Source organism: Fukomys damarensis, unplaced genomic scaffold (genome assembly GCF_012274545.1).
Source record: "Fukomys damarensis isolate Sample0158 unplaced genomic scaffold, DMR_v1.0_HiC HiC_scaffold_11, whole genome shotgun sequence".
NCBI classification, from domain to species: Eukaryota; Metazoa; Chordata; class Mammalia; order Rodentia; family Bathyergidae; genus Fukomys; species Fukomys damarensis.
The window spans coordinates 30,417,850-30,429,689 of record NW_022900923.1 but is presented as its reverse complement, the minus strand read 5'-3'; the positions used below and the strand labels follow the sequence as shown (position 1 = coordinate 30,429,689).

The 11,840-nt window shown below is 33.2% G+C and overlaps 1 pseudogene; it reads right to left on the bottom strand.

Annotated features, from left to right (window-relative positions):
* Positions 1-499: 499 nt before the first annotated feature.
* Positions 500-11,534, bottom strand: LOC104870042 (annotated as a pseudogene).
* Positions 11,535-11,840: the final 306 nt, after the last annotated feature.

Here is an 11,840-nt window from a genome sequence, read left to right as displayed (position 1 = left end):
CTAAGAGAAAATTATATATAGAGAAGAAAAATGAGATGTCAGAAGAGATTCATTGTATCATATGTGATCTATTTTTTTCTTTCTTTTTATATGTGCTGCTAGGGATTGAATGCAGGGCCTCACATATGCTAGGGAAATGTCTACCATTGAGTTACACTCTCAACCCTGATCTTAAGACTTTCAGGTATTTCAGAATCATAGAAACAAAAGGAATCACAGAAACAAACAAACAAAATCATACAATCACAGAATCATAAAAACAGAAAAATTTATACATCCTTCTTAGGATGTATAAATGGTGTACTTTATCAAATGTTTATTGATTTATAATGTAAATAAAAATAAGCAAATGAAGATTATTTTTTAATTAAAAATCACACATAAAATGGTACTCTGATGATGATAATTTGAATATATTCAGACTACATATAATTCATCTTAGAATATACTACTAAAATTTTGCTCTTCAGAAGATCACCCTAGAATTCTTTGTTTTTAGTCACCAGGAAGAATTAGATAATAACTGTGAAATAGGCCCTCCCATTACCATACTCTCTGGGTCACTTAGAACTTTGACAACAGATGTAGCTGGAAGTTAAAGGACTTCACATCTGCATTCCTCCATCAGCTGGATGATGTCCAAAGTATTTCACTCGAATTTCTGGGCCAACTTCTAATCTTCCGGCAGTGGAGTGTTTGACTCTCCACTGATCGAGTTGTACACTGTGAAGTGGCACTGCAATCATAATTGGGTATAGCTTTATCATTCCTCTAGTATCTCGGATTTCAGTTATTGCGGTAGTATAAAGAGCTCCAAATTGTAATTGCTGCTCTTGGTCATCTTTGTGAATTTCACTAATAAATTGTTTGGCCTCATGCATTGCAATGGGTGCAAACACAGAATATGTTTCTTCATCCACCTGACTTATAGTTACACCTGTCTCAACCTGAAGTCTTTTTAAGTGATAATCATCTGATCCAATAAATTTTGCTCATTTTGATAATGGAACCTCAACAGTTTCTAAAACAAGTCCATTTTCTTTTCTGGATGCTCGAAGTTCTTTTGCGCATACTCTGTAATATTTCCTTCTTTGCCACTGATGCTTGCTGAATAGCTGCCCCTACAATTTTTATTGATATTCCTGATAATTTAAAAATCAGCCAGTAAAACAATTATCCCCTTATTTGTGCCATCTATTTCAAAATCCATGTTGCTATTGTACTCTTCAACTCCCAGAATATCTGTAAGCCATGATCTTCTATTCCATCTTTCTCAGGATTGATTTTGGTGATCAATCCTATTGCTACATCTGTCTCAGCACACCATACTGGAACCTCCGCAGCTATGAATGCCAAACTTCCACCGCATCCAGATGCCACAGAAGAGGACCCATTTGACTCTTGGACTTCAGATGTAACTTGTACAGTGAAAGGAAAATCTCTGAGAATCAGAATACGAAGCTTTCTCTGCAAGGGCGCCATACCCAAGCTCTCTCCTATTTATTCCAGTGACTTTGTCAATTTCATGAGCTGCTTAGGGAGGAAACTCACAGTGCACCATAGAATTTTTGTCTTTTGACTCATTTGTAACTGTTATAATTTGATCTATTTAATACTCGATTTTAATGAATCCCTGTAACAGTACAAAGTTCCTGTGTCTGTCCCCTCCAAAGTAATACTGATCCATGAATAGTTTTAAATGTATCTACCACACAATTTATATTCCAAAGTGAAGTCAAATTGTATCCGTAACAACTTTTATATGCATTCAAAATAATACTTCTACAAACCTCCCTTGCAACAACATTGAAGGATTCTGTTACTTCACGTGGATCAGCCTCTGGCAATTTTTCTTTTAGTTGTTCCTCTGTATCTAAACTTATCTTGTTAACAGCTTCGTCTCTGGAAACTTTATCATGTTATAATCTGGAAAAACTTCATAAAGCGTCTCCATAGTAAGGTAATAAACATGTTTCCCAGTGTCTGGTGGAGGGGTAAATAACTTCTGAGATATCCTCTTGATAACACAAACTTCTTTGACCAACTGCTGGATGCCCTGCATTGCTCGTTTGGTGTATTTTCTCCCCCATGGAGAGCATGGCAAACACCTCGCTGTAAAATGTTCTCTGCAGAGCCTTCCAACATGGCGATTTGACCTTTAGGTGTTCCAGTAACCACTAAATTTCAAGTACTAGAAGACATTTCTTTTCTGTTGGGTTAACAACACATTCTCCATCCATCATTCCTTTCCATACTGCCCCACAGGCCCATTTCAAGGCATAGCTGACAATGGGAGGGCTACTGAATGAAGCACACCTTTAATTGCTAGGATATCAGGTTCATTAACGCCATCTGCTGCTAACAGATTACAGAGGACCTGTGTATCATAAAAGCAGCGAGTTGGAAAGAGGTCTAATCGATAGATTATTCGACTTGCAAGAATTTCTTTATCAGAAGAACCTCTTTCTCTTCTGAGGTCGTTTGTGGGAATTCTACTAGCTGCAGCGTTCTTCTCTCTGAAGTCAGCCACGGAAGGCCTAAACTGGGAAGGCGAAGCTCTGTTTTACGGACTGCTGTAACCATCGTTGCAGTATCTCGGCAGAGGCATCTACAAATCCACCCAGTTTTCCAGAAGATATTTCTCATTTTCTGTTGCCTAAGTTCACAGACACAGCCCGGGACCTCGCACTACTTCCTAGTGCTCGGTACTCACAAATGAGAGCGAGCCAGGTTTTGCCCTCGTAGATGGAGGGAACCATTGCCCAGTGGGAAGAGCTGGAGACAGGAGCAGCCATGGCTGCAGGCAGCCGGGACATCCTGGTTTACTTTTTTTATTCCAAAAATTCTAAATGTTTTCTTCCTAGAAATTATATTGTGCTACTTAGTTTTCTTTGAAGAATCACTACTTAATTAAAGCATACATGGTGATTTTTTTTTTTTTCGGGAAAGGTACCGGGGATTGAACTTGGGTCCTTGCTCTTGCAAGGCAGGCCACCGAACCACTGAGCTATATCCCCGGCCCTAAGGTGAAATTATATAATAATGCACTAAGGCTACATCCAACTATAACATGATAGCAAAACTCTTGTCTTCTTCATGTGTACTTGTAAAAAAATAGGTAGCATGTTCATGCCTCTCTTTGTTGTTGAAAGCATATGTGAGAACAGTATAGAAAACTAGAAAGAAATTTTTGGAAGATGAATATATAGCAGTAGAAAGAATAACAGTGATTGGATTCTCATAGTTTTTTAATGTATTGATCCTAGATCTGTACTTCAAAAATCAGCTATAATTATAATTATCAAAAATGTAATTTGAAATTGCAATTACTAAAATCAGGAATTTCAGTATATACTCATGACACTCATTAACAATGAATCTGTACAACACATAAGGTACTTTAAATGAATTAAAGTAACAACTCAATTTTCTTTATTAAACAGAATCAAGACAACTGGAGACAACCAAACTACACCTATGTTTTTTCTTAATATAAATAAGTTTGTTTCTCCTACATTTGAATACATCTAATAAGTGCCAATTGCGTGTTCTCTTTTTTTACAGAAGGAATATTTTCAAAGTATTGGCTCATTTTAAAATACACTATTCTGGTATGATGAGTTATCATTTAAATACACAATTTTGACAATTTACTGTAAGATTTTTCAGAGTTTATAAATGTTTACTCTCTATAACTACCACAAAAATCATAATATAAATCAGTTTCATCAGGTCACACAATTTAATTAGCATCTTAGTCTTAATTTTTACATAATTGTACAAGAATTATACATAATTATACAAGAGCTTTGTCAAGTCAGGATGTAACTATGGTAACTTCTACTTACTAAGAAACTTTTTCTGGGTTAGCCTCTTCAATCGTAAAACAGAATAGAAATACTAATTGTATACAAGTTTTGCATAAAACAGTAGCAATTGTAAGTGAAACATCCCTTCATCTAGAATTTAATATATAATCTTTTATTTAAATGTAGTAAGATGAAAAATAAGTATGCTGAAATATTTATTCCTCACACTAGAAAAAGTTGTAGTGAATGAATCATTTAAACACAGGAACAATCAAACACACAAAGTGATTCAACAGATATTAGAGGTGAAATTATAAAAATAAGTTTATAAAATCAAACTGCTTTCTTTAAAGGTATAGAGATTTTTTTAAAGTGTAACATAATTTCATACTGACCAGAATACTATTATAGATACATGAATTAGAGGTAAGAGATATATCGAGATTATTTTTTCATTAGATAAACAATATGGACGTATCTCTTATTGATTTGGTTATCACTTTGTGAGATGCATGCATGTTCTTGCATGGATCTGTATGTTGAATTTGCATGGCCGTATTATATTCTGTGTACCCATAAATATTGCTGTTGTGGATGTATTCATAACCTGAGTATTTAAAATGTAACATCATTATTCTTTGGATTTCATTGTTGCATCTTCTTCTGTACATTACCTTAAAAGTCACTTCATTTGAAGTTTATTTAGAATAATTTTACTAAGCTTATATTTCAATCTATATTTATAATATTTACTTTTTAAACCATAGTAATTTTTTCTCTTCTGTTCCTCGTATAATATCTTTAATTTTTAAGTACTGCATGATAATTATACTGAATATTGTGTTACATATTATGTCATTTCCCCCCTATATTCCACATATGATTAAAAAACACATGATACTTGTCTTTCCACATTTTTCTTAATTTTGCTTAACAAGAAAACACCCAGTTTCATCTATTTTCCTGCAGGTTGCCTGAGTTCATTGTTCATTATGGGTGAATAATAATTCATTGTGTATTATACCATCTTTTCGTTAACCATCTATCTGTTGGTTGGAACCTAGACTGATTCCATACCTTGAGTAATGTGAACTGTGCCACTACAACCATGAATATTTAGATATTCTTATAGTATGTCGACTTTTAAGGATATATATCAAGGGATGGTACAGGGAGATTCATTAGTATTTCTATTTTTCTGTTGTTTTTTAAGAGGCCTACATACTAATTTCCAAGGTAACTACATACCACTTTCCATAGTAGCTATTGAATTTACATCCTCACCAGCAATACCTAAAGGGTTAATTTTTCCTTGTCTCATAATTTATTATTTTTTGTGTTGATGATAACCTTTCTGACTGGACTAAGATCTCCATATAATTTTTTAATTGAGTTCATTGGTACATTTTAGGTATAGAGTGCAGTTACATTCATTATTGGGATCTTGTACTTTTACATGACAGGTCTTGGTTCTCATTTTTTCCTCTTACCCCTGCCCTCCCTTCACCCCTCCTCCTCTCCCATTTACAAGATCTCCATATAATTTTGATTTCTGTTTTTCTAATGTAAAGATGTTAGGCAGTTTTTCATACAATTATTGAGTTTTGTACTTTTCATTTTGAGAAATATCTGTTTCATTCGTTTGCTTATTTGTCAATTGGGCTATTTTTTTGTTTTGTTTTGTTTTGTTTTTTGTTTGGTTTGAGAATTTTGAGTCCTTTGCACCTTCTGAGTGTTAATCTTTTGTTCAAAGAATAGCTGGTAAATATTCATTTTTTTCTGTGGCTATCTCTTCAATGTTTCCTTTGCTGTGCAGAATAATTTAGATACAATGCAACCCCATTTGTTGATTCTTGGGACTAAACTATATCCTGATCTGTTGGAGTTTTATTTAGGAAATTACGGGTACATCTTAGGTACATAATACAGTCACATTTATCATCGGGATCTTGTACCTATACATTACTTACCTGGTTCTTTATTTTTCCCTATTTTCCAGCCTTCCTGTCAGCCACTCCACCCTTCCCTGTTTACAAAGACATTGTTTCCATGTTTTTCCATTTCTCATATTTTTTCTTTGTCCTTTTTACCTTAGATTTACCTCTTTTGAAAGAGGTTGCCATTTTTTCCAAGCTATATGTTTGATAGATTTTTGAAAATCAGTTTGCCCATGGTTGTCTGGATTTGTTTTTACGTACTCTATTTAATTCCATTGGACTATCTATTTTTATGCCAGGATGGTTGCTACTTCTGTTACTATGACTATGTAGTGTATTTTGAAATGAGACATTGTAAAATTATCTCCATTTCTCTTTTCTTCCAGATTGCTTTTGCTCTTCTTTTCTTTGTTTTTATCATATGTATTTAAGGGGTTTTTTTTGTGTGTGTGTGTGTTTTGTTTGTTTGTTTGTATTTTTGTTTATTTTTTCTCATTCTGGGAAGAATGTCATGGATGCTTTTATGAGGATTGTGTTAAGTGGTAGACACCTTTTGATAATATGGCCATTTTGTTTAGTTTGATTCTGAGATATTTTTTGTAATCTTTTGTGAATGTAATTTGTTTACTTGATTTCTTTGTCAAAGAGTTTATTTTAGATTTCAAGAAAGCTGTTGACTTTGCAATGTTGATTTTCAGTTTTGATATTTTGAAGCATTTTTATGTCAAATCTAAAAGTCTTCTGGTAGAGATTTTAGAATCTTCTAAGAATAAAATTATCTGCAAATAAGAATAATTCAACTTCTGCATTTTCACTTTGTATATCTTTCATTTTTTTCTTGGCCTAACAGTTTTGGTTAAAGTTTCAGTACTATTTTGAAGTGGTGACAATGACCACCCTTGTTTTATTCCTGATTTTAAAGGACACGCTTTGAAGATTTGATTCTTCAGTACGATGTTGATTGTGGCTTTATTGGATCTAGCCCTTATTATAATGAGAGGTGGTCCTTCTAAAACTAGTTTCTTTAGAGCTTTTATGGTTAACGTATATCACCTTTTGCACAAGGCTTTCCTGGATCTATTGCAATGATTAGTGATTTCTCTCCTAGATTCTATTTACAAAGTGTTGTATATTATTTTATTGATTTGTCTACATTAAACCATGCTTGCATCACTGGAATGAAAGTAATTTCATCATTATTTATGTTTTTTTAAATGTATCACTTAATTGTGTTTGCAAGAATTTTACTGAGTCCTTTCACATCTCAGTCCATAGACATAGGTGTTTGTAGATTTATTCTGTGGAATCTCTTCTGGTCTTTGTATCAGAGTGATACTACATAAAATGGCTTTGAAAGTAGTTTCTCTATTTAATGGAAGAGTCTGAGGAGCACTGTTGATTTTCTTCAACAATCTGGTAAAAGTGAACAGTGAAACCATCCAGTCCTGTGCTTTCCTTTGTTTGGAGAAGTTCTTTTACTACATTAGTTTCATTGTTGTTATTGACCTCTTTAGTTTTCTCAGATCCTCTTGATTAAATTTTGTTGGTTGTATGTTTCTGGAAATGTATCCATTTCCTCTATATTTTCTAATTTATTAGTATGTAAATTTTCTATATTTTAGTACTGTAATAAGCCCCTTTTCATAATTAAATTTATTTGGTCTCTTGCTTTCTCTTTAGTTTTTCTAAGAGTTTATCAATCTTGTTTATCATTTCAAAGACAGAATTGTTCTATAAGTCTTTTGCATGGCTCTAGTAGTCTCTATTTCATTAACTTCTCTGCTCGTTATTACTTCTTTCTGTGGGTTTTGAATTTGGGCTGTTCTTGATTATCTAAGACTATTCTATGAATCCCTGGGTTGCTTATTTCAGTTCTCTATGATTTCTAATATTGGTAATTATAACTACAAACATTACATTTATATCTTATTTTGCTGTATTACATGATTCTAGTTAATTGTGTTTCTATTTTCAGTTGATTTGCTGAGATCTGTGCATTTGTTGCCATGCATATATGTGCCAATACTGTATGGATGTCCATTTAGTAAGCAGCCTTCTTTTTACGGTGGGCCCTGAAATGTATATTCTTTAGTGGCAAAGCACCTATTCATCCTGGAGAAAGTACTGAGTTGTGGTTCAGTCTCCACAAGTGTTTTTTTTTCCACAATATTAAATTCAATTTTATTTCGAAAATCTTATAAGAGATTACATATTTTATATTGTCAAGTATACCAGGAGATGCATAAATTCTAATCAATATGAAACCGATAATGTATAAACAAAATACATTAAGCAGAAAGTATCGTGTGATTGTACATCGATGAGAAAATCTGACCAAAATTACAAAGATTGAAATGAATCACTTTGTTCTGTGATCTCCGTGGAAACAAGCTAGGAATCAATCACAGGAAAATAATCATCATAATCCCCAGTATCGTTAAACCAAGTGACCGGTTTCCAAAACAAAAAAACAGAAAAAGAAAAAAAAAAACTAGTTAGTAACGAAATTTCAACATAGATTTGATCATATTTAGAAGTGAATGTTAATGAAGACAGGACAAATAAACTTACATTAAATCCCTACTAGAACAAATTTAGAGCTTCAAAGTTGCAGCTCCATAAACGTTTTAGAGTAGAGAACTCTTAACTTCTATAACTAAAAACCAAATACATATCAATCTGTAATAAAAGCATATTTTAAAAGATGGTTAAAATTCCACTAATCCAGGAAAAAAAGGGAGAGTAATGATATAGAACAGAATAAACTCTAGGCACTAATAATAGTAATATACTACCATGCTGCACATATATGTTCAGGGATTGAAGAGAGAAAAGGCAACAAAAGAGATAGAAAAAAGAGAAGCGAAGGATGTGATAGGCAGAGAAAAATCCAAGAATTAACAAAATACATAAATTGCACCGTTCCTTTTTGAAGGACTGCATATGCACAAAGTTATTTGGTTAGAATTCCACCTTTATTTATTGTTTTACATATGTTGAATGGTTTAAATTATGAATTATGATAAATATATTTTTATACTATATGACTGTGTAAAATCCAATGTTTGCACTTGAGTTCGCCCCTGTATAATTGTATTTTTAACATAAAAATTGCATCTGTCTTGGTTCATGACATCACAATGCAATGTTATAAATTTTCATTTTATGGATATCAAGATTAAAACACAGATTTGTATTTAACTATATTTTACCATTTGTTTTCATCTTCATTTTTTCTAAATCATTTCTTTTCATCTCAAATCATTTACTGATATCTGAAGAATATAATTCAATAAGCGTAAGCAAAAAATCACTAGGTAATTATTTTTAAAAAGTCACAAAGTTTGGCGAACAGTTTAGTTGTTTCTTGCCCTTCAGTTACGGGTTTCCAAATTCTGAATGGTATTTCATTTTCTGAATGGTATAGATTTTCATTAAACTTAATTGAAGGCGTTAATGCCTTTGAATGTAATTATACTGTTTAAATCTCTTAAGAGCCAATGTAAATTTAGTTGGTAGATGTAGCTATACATGTGTAAGGGTAAACGTTTCATTACGAATTTTTTATATACGTTAGTAACAATTTGCATTTCCAAGAATGGTTATAAGACAGTGTAATTTTTTTCATTTCTTTTCTTCATGGCTTGGACCTAATTCAACTCACTCCTACCTATGAATGCAGAGGAAATTTGACCCCTTCTTTTCCTCCCTTCACCTTGTTTTTCCTAACTTTTGTTTCCACTTTTTACATTAAAATTTAAATTAATTTATTTCAAAAGTTATAGCACGAAACCAGAGATAAAATGTTATATGTAACATTTCAGAAGCAAGACAATAAATCTTTATGTCTGAGACCTATAAAGCTTGATCTTTACTTAAGAGGGATAATAAAAATTGTATTCAAAGAGACCACATAGAGGTTTCTGATAAAAATATTACACAAAAAGTAACCTCAAAATTTGTGCAATTCACACTCAGCCATAAAGAATGAGACACTAGATGCATATAGAGGCCATACTCTTGAGTGAAATAAATAAGTCACACGTGTAAATACCGAATAGTTTCTCTAGTGTATAAAACTGAAAGTGTATATAAGAACCAAGTCATATAATTGGCAACAGGAAATAGGAAGAAAGGGGTTAAAGGTGTAGGCGGAGTGGGAAGGGTAGGAGAAAGGAAATAAGGGCAAAGAAAAAATATGAGGAAATGAAATAATGGAAACAAAGTCTTTGTAAATGGAGAAGGGTGGGGGGGTGCAGGAAGGACAGGGTGTGGAAAAAATGAGAACCAAGACCTGTCATGTAAAGGTACAGGATCCCAATGATGAATGTAACTGTACTGTGTACCTAAAATGTACCAATAAACAATGAGGAAAAAATTGTGCAATACAATACAAAAGCTAAAATAGCATCCGTAGATTTGCCTTGCAGAAAAAAATATGTTAAAATATGAATTATCTAAATGCACAGTCATAACATTTCTTGAACCTTTTAATTTGTGAATTCTAATGACTTTTATGATCAAAAAATGGCATGTCATTGGATGTACTATTTTTTAAAATCTCATATTTTCTGCACAAAATAAGGTAGTATATGATAATTCCCTAACTTCTCAATGAAATGAACAGATATTTCTCAAAGAAGTCAAAATAGCAAATAAACACATGAAAAAAAAATGTTCAGCATCTCTTGTCCTTTGAGAGCTGCAGGTGAAAACAACACTGAAATTCCACCTCATCCAGGAAGAATGGATGCTATCAAGTAGTCAACCAATAAATGCTTGCAGATTTACAGGGGTAAAGAAAGGCTTCTCCATTGTTGGTGGGAGTGCCGACTGGTGAAACTACTGTAGAGATCAATATGGAGATACCTCAAAGAACTGGAATTAGAAGTCACATTTGACCCAACTATTCCTCTGCTGGGTATCTTCCAAAAGATTTAAAAGATTCATGCCACAGTGATATATGCACACCCATGCTTATGGTGGCACAGTTTGTAATAGCTAAAACTTGGAAACAGCCCAATTGCCCATCAACTGGAGACTGGATAAAGAAGGTGTGTGTGTGTGTGTGTGTGTGTGTGTGTGTGTGTGTGTGTGTGTGTGTGTGCGTGCGCATGCGTTTTCTTTCTTTTTTTTATAAAATGGAGTACTTCTCAGCCATAAGGAATGAGAAAGTAGAGACATTTGTAGCTAAGTGGTTTCACATTGACGCTATACTCTTAAGTGAAACTAATAGGACACACATGTGTAAATACCGAATAGTTTCTCTGGTGTGAAAAAACTAATGCGTAAATAAGGATCAAATATAAAATTGATATTCTGTAATAGGAAGAAAAGGTTTGAAGGTATAGGGGAATGGGAGAGATAGGAGAAAAGCAAGAAGGGAAAAGATAAAATATTAAAAAAGGAAAAACAGTCTTTGTAAATAGACAAGACTGGATGGGGTGGAGGGAAGGCAGGGGAACGGGGTAAAAATAAGAACCAAGATCTATCATGGAAAGGTACAAGTTCACAATCATGAATGTAACTGTATTGTTTACATAAAATGTACCAATAAATTGAATGGGAAAAAAGTTTAAGTTAAAGCCTAAATTTTTGAAGATATTAGCAATTTTTAAAATGCATTTCAAGTTTGACCATTTTAGTTTAAAATTGTTCTGTGATTCCTCACTGCCTTCCCCCCCTTAAATTATTTCATTAGTACATTTTAGGTAGACAATACGTTTACATTCATCATTGGGAGTTTGTACCTCTACATGATGTGTCTCGGTTCTTATTTTTACCGCATTCCCATGCCCTTCCTTCAACCCCTCAACCCCTCCACCTCTCCCTATTTGCAAATGTTTTTTTTTTTCCAATGTTTTCTTTTCTCATATTATTCTCCTTTCCATTCAGGCTATGTTTTACAAAGCCCTTTCACTCGACTTATATCTCTCAAGCAGCCAATTTCATCAAAATCTTTCAATTCTTCGTTCTTCAGTACACCTGAAATTCCTTGTTCCCTATTTTCCCTGGAGGTTTTCCTAATTAGCACCTACACATTCTTTTATTGTCTGCTTAAATGTTACTTAGTGAACAACGGATTTTTTTCTAA